This window comes from Natator depressus, chromosome 5 (genome assembly GCF_965152275.1).
Source record: "Natator depressus isolate rNatDep1 chromosome 5, rNatDep2.hap1, whole genome shotgun sequence".
NCBI lineage: Eukaryota > Metazoa > Chordata > Testudines > Cheloniidae > Natator > Natator depressus.
This window is the reverse complement of record NC_134238.1, coordinates 35,387,864-35,406,171: the sequence shown is the minus strand read 5'-3', so window position 1 is coordinate 35,406,171 and position 18,308 is coordinate 35,387,864. Positions and strand designations below refer to the sequence as shown.

Sequence of the window (18,308 nt, the reverse complement as noted above, 5' to 3'; positions counted from 1 at the left end):
AGATCTGGACAAGGAGAAGAAGTCTGGAGATAAATGTGAAAAGGGAGGGACAGGCAGTAGAAACTGAAGTGAAACTGTTTGAGCAGCATATTCCACAAGTCTTGAGGTCTTTCTGAGTGTAGCCTTCATTGATTTGAGATCTACTATACCATTCTCTCACTAGAAGGGAAAACCTATAATGGCAGCAGGCCATAAAAGAGACCATGTCTGGGTCTCATCTATCTCTGAGTTGTGAAGAATATGTATTAAGGTTACAACAACCAACAAGAATGCACTTTTATGTAGAAATCCATGATTAAATTGAGTCTTCCTGACTAGTGATTTAAATCAAATCCACCCTGGCAGCATGCCCTAATCAGTAGCTGAAAACTGACCATCAATAGAATCACCATCTCCCTGAGCTTAGAGGCAGCAGGGAGCAGAGACTGTTACTGTGGTAACTGGACCCTACGCATATCCAGAGATAGGAACATGAGGACCTTGACATGGACCCTGAGTAGGATTGACAGCTGATGCAGAGTCCAGTCTGAAGGTGGCAAACGCATAGAACTCTGTCACGAAATCTGCACTAGAAAGCAAAGGACAGTTATTGTGCCAGGTGAAGATGACAGAAAACTGAGGTACCTACAAATACCATTCAGATGCTGAGGAGCAGACTGAGACAGTGTATCACTTTAATCAACAAAGAAAGGACAAGCATCTTCAATGAGTGGTAGCCTTTTCAACTACTTCCTCGCCAGCTTAAATATTAACTAGTTCATCTACTACACAACTAGAGGAAATTGGAGCGTGCATTTGTTGAAATGGTGATATAAAGATACTGTAAAACTGGAGTGGCACGGTCCTTCAATATTAATACAGTGACTGCTGGTTTGGGACAGCTGTAGTACTAAATGCTGGCTAAACAACAGGATTATTCATAAAGGCCATGCACTAAAATCATCTAAAATGAAGTATAAAATAACCTAATAGGTCCCTGCGTTCACTCACCAGAAGTGGTTACGGTGTTGCTGTGCCAAAGGGAGACAAGAGCCATGCCGTATGCTTCCTGTATGCATAACCACCTTTTCTCCTTCTTAAAAAAAAAAACATGCCTTATAACTGAACATGGGAAGGGAGTAACAAGGTTATGACCCATATTGTGTCATTCCCCATTTCCTTTTAGGTAACAAAATATAAACCAGCCTGTGCAAGGCTCAGGAAGGTAGTGAAGCAGACACAGGGTCTTCAAAGGAAAATCTCCGAGCTGCTGAATCCCCAGAAAGTGCTTGGGAATGCAGAGGAAACCAGTATGAGTCTGGCTGTGGAGCAGCCTGAGAAAAAATTGCTGGCTGCAGCCCTGTAGTGGCTGGTCAGGGACACGTTGAGTGAGTTAAGGGGAAGACTCTCACAGGCAAAGAGGCTACTGAACTGAGGGCCTGACTCCTGCAGGCTCCAGAAGCAGCCTGGACTAATAGCTATCATGGCTGTACTCAAAATACTGGTTCTGCGTCTTTTCTTGCTGCATTATGAAATTCTTTGTGGTTGTAAACGAAAGATCTTGACTTCAAGATCCATGAACCTGTTACATACCTCCACAAAATAATATCCATGTATGTCACCACATAAGCTGCAAAGAAAAAGAACAAATAAACTGGCCATCAACAAGTTTAGGCTTGAAATTAGACAATGGTGTCTAACCATCAGAGGAGTGACATTTTGGGACAGCCTCCTAAGGGGAGCAGTGGGGGTGAAAACTGCTTTAATGACTGAGCTAGATAAGTTTATGGAGGGGACGGTACGAAGAGACCGCCTACAATAATAGCAGGTGTCCCATCTGCAACCACTAGTAGCAAATATTCCCAAAAGGTAGGAGATGGGCACTAGATGAGGAAGGCTCCAAGTTACTACAGCAAATTCTTTCCCAGGTATCTGGCTGACAGACCCTGAGCATGTTGGTGAGACCTAACAGATCGCAATGTTTGGAGCTGGGAAGGAATTTTCCCCCAGGTTCCCCTGGGGGTTCTCTGCCTTCCTTTGCAGCATGGGGGATGGGTCACTTTTTGGCTTGAACTAGAGTAAATGGTGGATTCTCTGTAACTTGAAGTCTTTAAATAATGATCTGAGAACTTCATTAGCTCAGCCCATTCTTTCTGTATAGGCTCCTCTGTTCCCCAGTTCCTAATAAACCTAAATCCCTCCTCCCAATGCCATCATTTCATTCACACATTGAGACTCTCCAATTCTGCCTAACTGGCCTGTGCATGGAACCAGAAGAATTTCAGAGAATGCTACCCTAGAGGTCCTGGACTTCAATGTGCAGGCAACCTGGATCAAAGTTTGATTTAACTTGGTTTTGGATGAATTTAACTCCACGTATATTTCGGAACAGAAAGAATTTGTTAACTAGTCTCAAGGTTATGAACAAACACTGAAATAAATTTGAATAGATTTCACAAATAAGTAAAAAGGAAAAGTGAAAACTTGTTATTAATCAGAATCCTACAGCCAAGATTTTTTTAAACTTTGTTTTACTAGTGTAAGAGGTCTTAAATACACTATTGGATGAGAAGAGTAGATATAGGTTTACACTTTGAATTTAATTTTTGACATTTCCCATGATTCAGCTAGATCACAGGGTGTTAGTACATTAAATCCTTTCACATTCTGAAACTAGGGTTTTAATCCAGATGAATCACTAATGAAAATCTAAAATTCTGTCCATTTCACAAATCACCATATAACTCAGCACAACTAGCAATCTCTGTACCAGATAAGCCCAGGAATGTTAAAGATCAGGATCAACATGCACTGGCATACACATGGAGAATCTTTACAGAGACTGTTAGTACTAGGGAGTCAGATACTTTGCAGCTTCTGTAGGCAGAGAACATTGCACCCACAAGGGGCTTCTTGCATTCTTCCCTTCCCTCCACAAACTCCCTGTGTTACTTCAGGGGCTCCCTGCCACTCACTCTCATCCACCTCCGCTATATTTAGAGTCCCACATTTGCACCCGCATGGTACGGTCTCTTTGTGCCCTGTCATTATCCCCTACTCCCCACACCACTCTGTGGTCTCCATTTCCTGCTCCCCTACCCAAGTCCCACTCATCTAGTTTCCCTCTCCCCTCTCCACTACTGGTCCTCACCCCCATTCCCTTGCGAGTCCCCAGGTGGCCTTCCACCCATTCCCTTCCCCCAGGTCCCTGCTTATCCTCCATTGTGAAGCCCACTCTCTGCCTGGATCCCAGTTTTCCTCACCACCAGCCCCACCCCCCTCCTCCCCAGGTCCCTGTTTTCTACCCTTCCAAAGTTCCTGCTCCTCCCACCACCGCTGCCCCACCCCTCCATTCCCTGCTGCTTTCCCTCCTACAAATCCCCCCTGTAAGGCTCTCTTATTTCTATTAGAGTCCGTGGTACTGACACTGTCCACACATAGCTTTAAGCTGCTGCCTCCGATATGTGTAGGCAGCAGCAGAGAGTTCCTCTGCTTGTAGTACCAAGCAGTCTTGTAGTCTTGTAGCACCAAATCACAGATTTTCCTGTGAACCAGGCTTTTCCAGTATAGTGATTTGCACCAAAATCAATACATCAGACAAATGCCATCAAGCTGTTAGGCCTTCGATTCACTCGGGCAACTATGGCCCCAGTCCTGCAATCAGATCCTCACTTGCACCCACAAAGTCCCATGGAAGTCAGTGGGGCTCCACATTCACACAGAGGTCTGCCCACATAAATTTAATAGCAAGATTGGAAGCTATGTCTTTATTTAGGCCCCAATCCTGCAAATACTTGTGCATAAACTTAAATAAGCATGTGAGTAGTCTTATTAAGAACACTGTGCTTGAAAATAAGCAAGTGCATACATGTTTTCTAACAAAGTCTAGTTGAGATGAACAGTTGTTTACTTCCATGAGTGCCAAATTCACCCAGAAATTAAAACTAGAGCTAGATTAGAGCTGGTTGGAATTTTTTTTTTTTTCCCCCATCAAAAAGCTACCTGGAGACAGTCTGATTTTGACAAAGTTTCTTCAGTGCCTTGCCTGGCTCCTCAGCAACCCTCCTACTCTTTCTCCATCTAGCTCTACTGAAGATTTTTGCCAATACCAGAACCGTGAAACATTGTCACATACCCATGGTTCAACACAGCAAGTTAGAACATATCAACAATACAGCATTCTAATTTTTTTTTGGCTGATGTACAGTATTAAGGGAAAACATATGCTTCAGCATATTTACCTGGATAATAAGATGCTATACTATTGCATCTGAACATGCTGAAGCTGAACTGTACTTTAGGAAGAAAACCTGAAGATATCACAGTAGTCTTTATCTTACCACATATATATAACTATGTTTTAAGAGGTATACTAGACTAATGTGATTTAAAGACCAAACAGGGAACTATTTATAGGACCTAACATCATAGACAGAATTTTATTCCATCAAACCAAACTATTTTAGAAGCATGACTTTTAAAACACTTGGAAAATAGGTTGGAAATAAAATTCTAACACATTTGATAGTCTGTTCTGTAGAAACCTTTTCAAATCTTAACAGAACTCTTATTTCTGATAAAGTGAGGATTCAACTTGTTTTAAACTTACATTTTTTCTTTAAATTGTACCTCCACATTTTTAATGTACATGTTTATTGTGGATTTAGAATTTAACCACAAAAATCTTACATAATTCTGAAGATTTAGAACTAGCAGTGTAAAGTAAGCAAACAGCACAACAGAGTGACCTGAGATGTGAATATATTTCATGGTAGGAGAATAAAGCAAAAAGAGAGCCTTCCAATTACTTGGAAAAATACACATGACAAACTGACCATACTATAGAACTACTTTTCATCAGAAACCAGCTTTTTTTGTGAAATAAAAAGTAGTTAGTTTTGAAATATATTTAAGAAGGTTAAGTAAGGCTACTTCTGTCTGCCCAAACCAGAACGAAAATATTAGAAGTTACTAAGAAAATCAGCTTAGGTACCATTAGCATCAGGAAAAAAAAAAAAAAAAGGGGGGGGCTGAAAAGGAGTTTCCCCGTTTAAATATTTGTTCCCACGAGTCTGAAGTATGAGAACACACCAACATCTGACAATGGCTAGGAAAGCTAAAACATCTGCTTATCATGGTAAACTTCATTTGTTCTAATGTTACTTCAACCTCCCACAAACCACCTCCTTGCCTTCCCCATTTTGTCAACTGAATGTATCATGTCATATTTTTAGACTGTAATCTCTCTGAGGCAGAGTGTCTTTGTGACTAGCACCATGAGGTCCCTGATCTGGGACTGAGGTTCCTCCCTAGATACGACTGCCATACAAATGATCAATCTTTGCTTTTTTTTTAAAAAAAAGACATTTCTAGGTTTCTAATTGTGGTTGATTAGTTGGAAAGATGGTTTTTAATCAGTATATGAAGTGAGTCGTTATTACTGTCCTTGGAGTATTGAACACAATCTTTCATTTTCAGAGAAATAAAAAAAGTAACAGGATCCCCTTAGTAAAAATATGATCGTAAAGAACATGCTCTATTTCCATTTCTAAATGCAACAGAATGCAATGAAGTCACTGGAAAGACTGGATCAGACCCTTAGTCATCATTCTGCCCATTTGGGAGACTGGAGACGGAAGTGAGGTGATTAGACATCAGGGATATTTGCAAAAGGAGAGGAGACTTTGTGCCCTATTAGTTGTGCGGGAGGAATTAAGACAGAGCTGCCTAACTCAATGATGGCGGAGAGAGAAGAAGAATCAGTAGGCTCTGGGACAGACTGGATGGGAAGAATGAAACTATGAAATGAGAGAGAAGCTAGTGAAAGGGAGTGAACACTGTGCCCGTGGGGAAACGTGAAGCTGAAACTGAGGAAAGGGCACTTATAATGGATTAAAAAAAAACACAGAAAATTATGCATACTAATTTCTATTATATATTTACAAAAAAGCTCATTATTGGACATTCAAAGGGAAAGGAAAGTGTTATGGCAATTTCTGTTTTTAAAATTAGTAATGTTTATTTATCAAACGGAATATACTTTCTAAAAGGAGTAAGTCTCTTACCCAACCACAATTAAATACTTGTTTTTAAATTTTTCATTTTAAAGTTTGCTGAAATTTCCTGAAAAGTTGCTTGTTTCTGTTCTCAAAAGCGTTTCAGGTCTAAAGGTCGTGGAATATTCACAATTTAGGACCCCATCCTTTCCAAATAAAATCGCTCAGTTAAGATAGTTTATTCCTAATTATGCTGTGTGTTTTTGGAAAAAACATTAAGAGCTATTTCAGTGAGCTTATTCACTAATTTCAACAGTAATAACACTTTGCATACATTGAGCAAATAGATATAGTCTAGGATTAGAGCGGTCACCGCTGTTACATGTAGGGATTTTTTTTTATTATACATTATTTAAATTACTGAAAGAACAAATGAAATTAAAAACTATGGGATATTCTAGATGTGATTTATTGGAATATTCAGTATATTGATTCAATAAATTACAACAATCTAGTCAATTTAAAAAAACAAGTTAAAAAAGAGTACTGGATATTACACCTGGCCCCACCATCCTATTTCAGTTTTTGAGGTTTTACAGTCACTTTTTCTGATTCTTTTAAAATGACTTTCTCTCCCCTTGCTGCTGTGTGAAATACTGACAGAGGGAAGACAAAATGACGACACATAAAAGTGTAATTCTTCCAAGTCTATTGATCAATAAATGTCAGTAAACATTGATTTCACAACACACACACATTTCCATCTTTAATAACTGAAATTTATAAATAGGCAAAGAAAGAAAAATGCTGCTTGAGAACTAGAGTTTGATTTAAGGATACTTACTTTGTATGTTTTGACATGTGATGTCCAAAATTTGTGTTTTAAAACTTTAACTTTTGAACATCTACTGTGAGTAAAATAAATTGTCTGACATCCTCTCCATTGTTTGTCCCCCAAAATATATCATAACTGTGGACATTTAAATCAGTAATAGAAAAATATAGGTCAAAAGTTGTAAAAAAATAAAAATCAAATTCTGTTAAGCCTGCACATAAAGTGCTGTCAAACTACAAAGAAAGCAAACTGAAAGAAAATTAATCTCTCTGTAATTGCCTTGAGTTACGGGCTTCTATCTTAGTTGTAGCATCAGCAGAAAAAACTCTGACAGATGTTTGACTGTATCACTAACCTATAAAATGAACCTCGGTGGAGATCACAAAACACATTTTCATAAACCAAACATTTCATTAAAAGTTTCAGATACTAGTAATTGTGTGTGCCTCCATATACATAGCTGGTGAATAGCACCTGTGTAAGGGGAAGCAGCATAATTCACAATGTGATTTATAGTTTTTTGGTTAGAAAAAATAGAACGCCATTGTAACACTGACAGACCCTGGTTGTCTGTGGGTGGGACTGAACCTGGAGTCTCTGAAGCTCTACTGCATGAGCTAAAAGCCAACTAGCTGTTAGCTAAGGCTGTAGAGCAGACTCATTTTATCTCTCTTTCTAAATGGTCTCGATGCTACTAGATGGGACAAAACACCACACACAGGAGGTGTATGGGTTACACCATGTTTCAGAAAGCAGACTGCAGACACACTTCATTACTACTAGGATTAGAGATTGTAATTTGTGCAAAAAAAATCCAATTTTCAACGTAATGTCTCTGTGAACCAGATTTATTTCTCTATGATGATGAAAGTATACCCACACAAGCCCTATCCCAACATTCTAAAAACACAAAGAGCAGAATTCAGGCCAGAGGCAATTCTGAAGATATAGACATGATGGCCATATAGAAAAGATTCACAACAAGCCTCAGGGCAGTCACAGGTTTCAGAGTAACAGCCGTGTTAGTCTGTATTTGCAAAAAGAAAAGGAGTACTTGTGGCACCTTAGAGACTAACCAATTTATTTGAGCATAAGCTTTCGTGAGCTACAGCTCAGTAAGTCTGAGGGAAATAAGTGAAAAGTAATTCATGGGGAGGGGGTGGGGGGGGAGGAATTAACTGCTCATACTCCTCAAGGGTTCTGTTTTAACTATCAACTCAGGGAAGGGACTTGTGCCTCATTGTGGAAAGCTGAAAAGACCTCCATTTAATATGTAATGGAAACAAACCAACCACTTTAGGATGCATTAGAATATCATGAGAAACGGTAAAGAAAATAGAATGCCATTATGAAAATCAATGATATGCCCTCATTAGAGCACTGTATGCAGTACTGGTCATCTCACCACAAAAAGGATACTGCAGAATTAGAGAGGATTAGGACAAGAATGATAAGAACATTAAAGGGCATAGAAAAACCCTCATATGAGGTGCGACTGAGAAGACTGGGATTGTTTACTTTAGACAGAGGCAAATAAGAGGGTCACAGTAACAATGTATAAAACAATAAATGATATAAAACAAGTAACCCAGTTTCCGTTCTTCCTATGTCATAGCACAAGAACAAGGAAACTTCAATGAAAAGTGGCAAATACAAAACATACAAAAAGGAAATAATTTTTCACACAATATCATCAGACATGAAACTCATTCCCACAGAATGTTGTTGAGTCCAAGATCTTAGCAAGATTCTAAGAAGGATAGGATGATTATACAGATCAGAAGAATTTCCAGAGTTATAAGAGTTAATGCTGAAAGAAGAGTTTTAGAAGAGGTATGAAACCTTTTCAGGGCTAAGGTGATCTTTGACTATTAGGGATGAGGATGAGACTTTCATAGCAGGTAGATTATCCCAAATTTACCTACTGTCTTGCATCTTCCACCGAAGCATCTGGCCAGAGACAAGCTATTGAACTAGGTGGAATGGTTCTAATCTAGTATGACATCCTATGTTTCTATGTTTTTAAGAAACATTGTCATAGCTGATAACACAATATTGCCACCTCTTGAGATTTTATCCTAATAATTTTTCTTAACTTGTTTCATGAAAATATGAAAGGTTGTCAATTCACACATTTTCTGATATTCAAAATGGTCACCATCTGCTATTACTGTCAATGAGACTGAAGCCAGCAAGATGGCCACCATTTTCCTTTGGTCTACCTGTAAGTGGAAGTGAGACTGCCTTTGATAAAGTTGGCTGCAATCTCCCATCCTTAAAAAGTAATATAACTTCTATGTGTGAGGATGAATCATGATGCATTCGGTCAGTGGTTCTCAAACTATTTACTATCCAGTCCTCCTTTTGTCAAAGAAAGGAAAGTAGGAGGGGAGACAGTTAAGACAGTAATTCCCCTATTTTATAGGTGAGGAGAGAGTAAGTAGAGACTCCATCTGAGTAGTCAGGGAGAACCCCCTCAGCAAGTTTGCAGATGACACTAATCTGGGGGGGCAAGGCAGATATGCCTGTAGATACACCTGAGGGTAGGGATATGGTCCAGAGGGACCTAAACAAATTGGAGGATTGGGCCAAAAGAAATCTGGTGAGCTTCAACAAGGACAAGTGCAGGGTCCAGCACTTAAAACGGAAGAATCCCATGAACTGCTACAGGCTGGGGACTGACTGGCTAAGTGGCAGTTCTGCAGAAAAGGACCTGGGGATTACGGTGGACAAGAAGCTGGATATGAGTCAACAGTGTGCCCTTGTTGCCAAGAAGGCTAACGGCATATTGGGCTGCACATGTAGGAACATTGCCAGCAGATAGGGAAGTGATTATTTCCCTCTATATGGCACCGGTGGGGCCACATCTGGAGTACTGTGTCCAGTTTTGCCTTTGTTCCCCCCCCCCGCAAAAGGATATGGACAAATTGGAGAGAGTCCAGTGGAGGGCAACGGAAATGATTAGTGGATTGGGACACATGACTTATGAGGAGAAGCTGAGGAAACTGGGCTTATTTAGTCTGGGGGAGGGGGAGGAATTCTATAGCAGCCTTCAGCTACCTAAAGAGGGGTTCCAAAGAGGATGGAGCTCGGCTGTTCTCAGTGGTGGCAGATGACAGAACAAGGAGCAATGAATGGTCTCAAGTTGCAATGGGGGAGGTCTAGGTTGGATATTAGGAAAAACTATTTCACTAGGAGTGTGGTGAAGCACTGGAATGGGTTACCTGCGTGGGGGGGTGGGGGGGGGGGGAGTGAGCAGGTGCAATCTCCTTCCTCATAGGTTTTTAAGGCCCGGCTTGACAAAGCCCTGGCTGGGATGATTTAGTTGGGGAGTGGTTCTTCTTCGAGCAGGGGGTTGGACTAGATGACCTCCTTCTGAGGTCTCTTCCAACCCTAATCTTCTACGATTCTATGAACTGTGCATTTTTGTGTGCACTAAAGCAGGGGTTCTCAACCTTTTTCTTTCTGAGCCCCCCACCTCCCCAACATGCTGTAAGAAACTCCATGGCCTACTTGTGCCACAACAACAGTTTTTCTGCATATGAAAGCCCGGGCCAGCGTTAGGGGATAGCAAGCCGGACAATTGCCAGGGGCCCCATGCCACAGGGAGCCCTGCAAAGCTAAGTTGCTCAGACTTCGGCTTCAGCCCTGGGTGCCGGGCTTGGGTCTCTGGGCTTCAGCCCCAGACAGTGAAGCTTACGTTTTCCGCCCTGGGCCCCAGTAAGTCTAATGCCAGCCATGTATGGCAGACCCCCTGAAACCTGCTCACAGCCCCCCCCCCCCCTCCATGGGCCTCAGATCTCTGGTTGAGAACCACTGCACTAAAGGTTTACCTTTCAACCTGAAGTTATCACATACACATAGGCAGAGGAGTAGTGGGAGTTTAAAAAAAGTCAGTCCCCCAAAATTTGAGGTTTAAAAACACATCAAATCACATTTTTTAGTCTTAACTTTTTTTTAATCTCAAGGTTACCAATACTGATAACATTTTTTGCTGGATCTTTTACCAATTTTGCCTACTGGAAAAGGATTTCATTCAGTGTAGGAGTATGGCTTATGTTACAGCAGCACAACTACACTGCTGCAGCTGTAGCACCATAGCGTAGACGTTTCCTACATTGATGGAAGGGCTTTTTCTAGTTGTGTAAACAGATAACACTGTACATAAAACTACCTATCTAAATAGATAGGAAACAAGCTGAACTTAAAATATAAATATAAATCAATAACTAAATCTTATTAAAATATGTAGAATCTGTTTGACCCACATAAGGTAGTGCTTAGGCTTATTACACAGGAGGGCCATATGAGGGGACCACTGCTGTAGGTAATCCACCTCTCTGAGAAGCAATAGCTTGGTAAATGGAAGATTCCTGCTGTCAACCTAACTGCATCCACATCAGGGGTTAGGTCAGGGGGTCTCAAACTTGAATTACCAGGAGGGCCACATGAGGACTCGTACGTTGGCCTGAGGGCTGCTGCCTCTGCCCCCGCCCCTGCCCGCGGGGTGCAGCACGGGGCTCAGGGCAGGGAGTTGGGGTGCAGGAGGGAGTGCAGGGTGTAGCAGGGGGCTCAGGTCAGGGAGCTGGGGTGCAGGAGGAGTGTGTGGTGTGGCAGTGGCTCAAGGCAGGGGGCTTGGGTGCAGCAGGGGGCTTAGGGCAGGGAGTTGTGGTACAGGAGGGGTTCAGGTTCCGGCCCAGCGCCGCTTATCTTGAGCGGCTTCAGGGTGGCAGGGTCATGCACCAGGGCCAGGGTAGGCTCCCTGGCCCGGCCCCAGCCCCGTACCGCTCCGGGAAGCTATGGGTATCCTGTCCATGCTGCCCTGGGCGGGAGGGGGAACAGAGAACTCTTTGAGCTGTTTTTGCCTGTGATTACCTCCTCTGAAGCTTCCATTGGCCGCACTTCCCCATTCCTGGCCAATAGGAGCTTCAGGGGTGGTAACCACAGGCAAAAACAGCTCAGAGTTCTCTGCTCCCCTTTCCCCTCCCCTCCCCCCGGGGCCACAGGGAAGTGGTGCGGGGCCCTCAGCACCACGGGGTTGGCAAATGCGCGGGCAGGATCCAAAGCCCTGAGCGGCCGTAGTTTGCCCACCCCTGGCCTGGAGGTAGGCTGGGGCCATGGCGCGCTGGGGAGGGGACGGGGGGCCGCGGGGAGCTTGGCGGGCCGCGTGTTTGTGACCCCTGGGTTAGGTCAACCTAACTACAGTGCTCAGGGTGAAAAATTATTCACAGCCCTGAGTGATATAGCTAAATTAAGCTAAATTTCAGGTGTAGAGCAGGCCTTAGACTGACAGGGTTCAGAGAAGAGCCATGAGAAAGACTAATGGATTAGAAAACGGATCTTACAGTGACAAACTCAAAGAGCTCAATTTATTTAGCTGAACAAAGAGAAAGTTATGGGATGGTGATAGCCATCTAGAAGTACCTACATGGGGAGCAAATATTTGATAATGGATTCTTCAAATCAAGCAGCCAAATGTATAACAAGTTCCAGTGACAGGAAGTTTTAACTAGACAAATTCTGACTGGCAAAAAGGTGTAAACTTTTAACAGTGAATGTATTTAACCACTAGAACAATTTACCCAAGGTTGTGGTGGATTTGCCATCATTGGTAATTTTTAAATAAAGACTGGATTTTTTTTTTTTTTTAAGAGATTTGCTCTAGTTCAAAAGGAATTATTTTGGGGAAGTTCTATGGCCTGTGTTTCATATGAGGTCATACGATCACACTGATGCCTTCTGGCTGTGGAATCTATGAACGAACAAGAGCAATTACTAAAAATTAGAGACTGGGGAAGTTTAAACACAATGAAAACAGTGTCATTTCAACTTTCAGGGGAAAGTAAACAACGTCTAGTTTTAAATTGTTCTTGAACATCCAAGTTTTAGAATAAAATGTTGTGTTGCCATTATCTCAAATATGACTTTCAGCTCTTTTGTGCAGCCAGCAATTTTCCTCAATTGTTTGGCGAGTGTTAAGATTCCCCAAAACTGCAAGTCTTTCAAAGACTTAAGCAAAAGAAAAAACCCACAATGACTTAATTAAAAGTCCTATTAAGTCCTATTAAGAGACAGCAACATTCTCGCAGCATGGTAGTACCATGCAGGATATTGATGTTAGATTCTAGGGCCGGCCTAAGGGAAAATGATGCCCTGGGCGAACTTATATTTTGGTGCCCTTACCCCCGTGGGCGTGGCATTCCCCCTCCCCCATGGATGTCCCCAATTGCCCCAACCCCACAAGGCTCCCCACACCCCCTCACCCCTGAACTGTGCCCCCTGCACTCCCCTCCTGCACCCCAACCCCTGCACTGTGCCTCCTTCACCCCAACCCCCAATCCCCTGCACTGTGCCCCTTTCAACCCTCATCCTGCACCTCCCCCTCCTGCACCCTTAACCCCAGGACTGTGCTCCCTTTGCCCCTAACCACTGTACCGCCCTCCTGCACCCCTAGCCCCCTGCATCCCCCACCTGCACCCACGTGGGGAAACTGACCTGGATGCACAGAATAGTTGGCATTGCTGCTCACTGCCCCCCTGCTCTTCTACACATCCCTAAGGGGCTGTGCGGGAGGGAGCAAGGAGCAACAACAGGGCTCCCTGCATCCAGGTCACTTTCCCCCCCCGGGATGCATAAGGGGATGACAGGAAAGCACCAGCCCAGGGAGAGAGTGTGACCTGGCTGCACAGAGCACTTGGCGTTGCTCCTGACATGCCCCCTCAGAGGGCACAAAGGAACATCTGGGAAGGTGGGGGGACGGACAGTATCTGTGCATCACTGCTCGCCTCCTCTTCCCCCGCACCCAACCATGTTCCTCTGCCAGGAGGAAGCACGGAGAAATCTGGGTGCCCCTACATGCAGCGCCACCCTGCCAGCTGGGAGCAGCTTCTGACTCTACACTGGCAGTGCACACCTCTGCGCTGCCACATGGTGCCCCCCTGACCATGGCACCCCCGGACAGTTGCCTGGGTGGCCCATCCCTAAAGCCGGCCCTGTTAGATTCCCCATTCTGATCTTGCAGGGAATGGAAGGTGTTCTGGAGGCAACATGCTCGGCCTCTGGATGAAGAGAGGAAGGAAGGGAACAACAAGTGAGTTAAGAATCTGGTCTACACCTAACTCCCATTGAAATATATGGGTTATGTTACTTAACAGCGAGCCCCATAGCAAACAGGAAAGCTATAGTGACCACCTCTTAAGAGACTCCCATTCAATTTGCCTTGATAAAAACAACAGAGGCTACAATCATAGAACTTTAAGTAGTGTAAGTTGAGACAGGGGACAAAAGTAAGATGAACCATAGGCTCTGACAGAGGATTGAGGACTCTCTGAAAAGACAAACGTTTGTGTTCTGAACTCCAGAAATTCAAACCATACCAACTCCTCACCACCACTGCTGCTACAAACACAACCCCTTGTTTTAGTTCTTAGAACAATTTCAGTGCAGTGTGGCACTTCTGACTTTGAACTTTATTTTTTTTAAATTACATACAAAACACAATATTTAAACAAACTTAGTCATAGCCCAACTTTGCTATGTATGTAATAAACACATTACAACACTAAAAGTTACAGGAAAGATGTAACTTTTTTCACTCCTTCTATAAATCTTAAAAACGATGATTTAAGGTGATTTGAATTTACCTTCAAAACATTTTGCACTCTCACTGTTGGGATTTGCACTGCCTAGGCAAGTTTTATTTTAGCCAAACAGCTTAATGGATAACACTCCTGTCAGTAGAAGTGAAGATTTAATCTACAATTCCAGTAACTCCCCTGAAAGAGCTCCAGATAAATTAAAGTTACAATCTGTATACTTTGCATAAGATCAAAGGAACTCCCATACCAGATCAAACCCTCTACAACATTCTGCCAGAGCAACAATTGCATACCTGATGCTTTAGAGAGAGACCAACACAGCCAACCCATACACAAAAATCCTTGTAGATCACAGAGGATGGGGGGAAACCAGCAGACAATGTAGGAGAAATTCCTTCCTCATTCCCATGCAGTTTAAATCTTGAAGCACAAGACTTAATTTTTACTGTGCATTGGAACCTTAAATTCATAGCTGCAAATTCTAATGTAGTAATGAAATTATTATCATGTCCTATTTTAAATTCAGACGTAGAGACTTAAATTTGCCTTGGTATTGCATGTATTCCTTTCTCCTTACATCCTCTTCACTCCATTTTAAAACCAGTGTCTGAGATGATCCATCATGAGAGCCTGGCATCTGTTATGTTGAACTTGCATAGTGCTCTCTCAGCAGTAATAGCAGGATGAAATTTACCAGTACTGCATTCATCACTGTCATGCTGCTTCTGCTCACTCTTCCACCTGAAAAAAGCTAGTGTTAAGATAATGGGAGGAGAAGTGATTTTCTATTTATGAGCTCTTAGGGATATAATTAAAATAGCCACTATCAGTGAAAGACAGTCTACATGACTGACCTGATTGGAATACTCAAAATGTTATTTTAACTATACTTTCTTTACACTCACCAACTCAGGCAGCTCCTACCATGCCAAATACATTTTAACTTCAATTGCAGGGCTGAATCAGGTTAGCAGGTGCCATATATATGAAAGCTTAACATATGGCAAAGATGAAACATAACGACCTTTCATTATCACTTATTTAGGAAGACAGAAACCGTTGGCCAAACTACGTTTTAACAATGAAAACCATTCAACACACCCCAGCCTCTCTTTACTATAAAGTATTCTGTAGCATAATATATTTCTGTCCTGCTTTGGAATTCACAAAACAAGGCAGGTGTCATGGATCGAGGAGCAGATCTAGAATTGGTAAGCTGCTGCTAGAGCTGCTCTACTAGATGGCCATAACAGCAATCTTCCCAATGTGTTTTAGGTGTCTTTATCATGCTATAATACAACACAAGAAAACCAACAAACAACATCAGTAATTTATCTACATAGTAGTGAGAGACCAGGAGCAGGCCATGCCTTCTTTACATTTGAGAAATCTGATATCAACTATAAATGGCAGATTTGTTATAATATTAAAATGAGTGTGTTTTTAGAACAAATTTTGTTTGTGCTAGATGGAAGACACTTCTATGCGAAAAAAAATTATTGCTTGTGGATACTGGATGAAGAGGAGAGCTGTGAAGAAAGCTGAACTGCAGCACTTCCTGCTTTTTGTTTTTATAAAAAATGGGGTTGACAGTGTTAGAAGTCTTGTATTGAAGAAAGCTGGTTAACCAGTCATCCATTCCAACATAAGAAAATAGTTGGTAATTATTTGATCTGAACACTGTGAAAGAGTTATATTAAATCTATAGGAAAGCATTAACTTTTTTGGCCCAATATTTATTTTAACTGCCTTGGAATGGAAGCTACAAGAATTTGTCAATTGACCAGAAAAACTGTCTAGTTTCATTACCTCTGTATCTTTTTTAAATGCTTTTTTAAAATTTCTACAGCAATACTCTTCAGTTAATCATAATAAAGATTCCCTACAGTTCTTAAAGCAACAATATACTTTCCCCGCCTCTTCTAACAGGAGAACCATACCAGTGTCACAAAAGGTTGCATTACCTCAGGAATGCAGCACTCTGATAAAGAGAATGGAAGGTTTTGTTAGATTTTTGAAGGTAGTATGTGAAGCACTTAATTTTGATAAAAAATTTGAAATGTTAAAAAGTTCTATCTTGTTCTTTCATGGATTCCTGCCCCAAACAGATTGTATAGCTCTCCAAATTCCAAGAAAGCCTTATAATTAATAATCTATTAAATTCATAAAAGTTTGTTCAGTATTAAATATAAACAGTATAAATAAGCTGATATTAAGAGACATGGAAAATAACTTCATTGTTGTGTGTTCAGGTTGCATTTCACATTAACATTAGAGAATGAATCAAAAACCACAAAAAAAAATCAATTTTTCTGAAATTTTACCTACTATTTGACAAAAACCAAAGACAATATAACAGAGATTAATGAAACAACAACATTTTTATTTTGTGTACTAGATAGCACACTGCAGAGTCAGTTTCACTCTTTCCCCAGTTTATCCTGCTGCTTTATGTGGGTCTTTCACACAGAAATAGAACAGGAAAAATCTATTTATAAAAAAGAAATGTGATTGTAATACCAAAAATGCTGGTAGGGGGACTTAAGAGCAAGTCTAGTATCTGCTAACTACTAATGGATGGGTAGAGAGGAAGCAGAGTGTAACTAGTGTATTTATTTAAAAAAAACCCTATATACTATACATGCAAAATATTGTATTTTGATGGACTTCACTCCATCCATCATGTTTGCTTTCTTAGATTTTAAGCTTTTCTGGGCAATGAGTTTGTGCACACGTTCCCATTTATATAGTGCACAGCACATTGTGGGCATTTCTAGTACACAAAAGAAATTTTTAATTATTTTGTATTTGACTAGATTTCAAGTTGACTATATTCCTTTATTACTATAGTAGGTGTAAAAACTGTTTTAAATTATTGAAATACTCTGACAAAGGAGGGTCCCCACACCTGTTTACAGGCAAGACTGCACCTAATATACTGAAGTCTTTAACATGAAGTTTACACAATATTGCTGAATTTATAGTATAATTAGTCCTTCAGTTAGGTCTCTTATAATTATCAGAGACTGAAACTAACATTTCAGAACTATGGTGTAATCTCATTGCACTATTAAACAGAATAATGCACTTGACATTTAATATTCTCTCAGATGAAAATTGTTACATCTCTATTATTAGAGCTATGGAGACGGTGCTATAAGCCACTAAAGTTCTTGAAACTTTTCTTCCTTCAAATTGCATATATATTCATACTTCAACATGTGTAAACGTAGGTGCTTAAATATAAGAAAAGCTGTAAAAGAGAGTGTTTGAAAGAGAGAACAGGAATTACCTGAAAGAAATTCTTGTATGTGTGGAATTGGCTAGTAAGGATGGAGTCAATATTTCAGTATAAATGTGATCTCCTGATGTGACAAATGTTTACCTTCTTGAACCCATAACAACTAGCAGTAAGTCCCACTGAAAATTATGAGAATATTTCACTGTTTTTAAAAGGCATGTTTTGATGCTGTTTACACTAGTTATTCTTCCTCTGATGTGGTATGGAATTATTTATATTTGCTACAGTGGTGACGCCTACATATGAGGGAACAACATGAAGTAAAGTACATTTTAGTTTCATACCTTGACAAAATCCTAGAGAGAATGCTACAAAATCAAATTAATTCAAGTCACTTGCCAAAGTGAATATATCATCTTTCCTATTAATCTTTCTATAGCTAGATTGGTGGTTCATCTGCTAGTGCCATATTACTGTCAAGTAATGTACACTGCCTTAAATATAGACCAAAGTCTACAAACAGTACAGAATAGGTCTAGATACCTAAACCAATTGTTGATTTTTAGATTGCCATATTATTAAACCATTCTCTAGAATGGAAATCTTTTATTTAATATCTTTCTACCACAAATGGGAAAGACAGATTTCTTGAGGCTTAA

General features: G+C 41.1%; 1 protein-coding gene across 2 annotated transcripts in view; it reads right to left on the bottom strand.

The window, feature by feature from the left end:
• The window catches only part of MAP3K1 (mitogen-activated protein kinase kinase kinase 1), a 96,305-nt gene that overhangs the window by 75,344 nt on the left and 2,653 nt on the right, over positions 1 to 18,308 (bottom strand). The gene's annotated exons all lie outside the window — the stretch shown is intronic.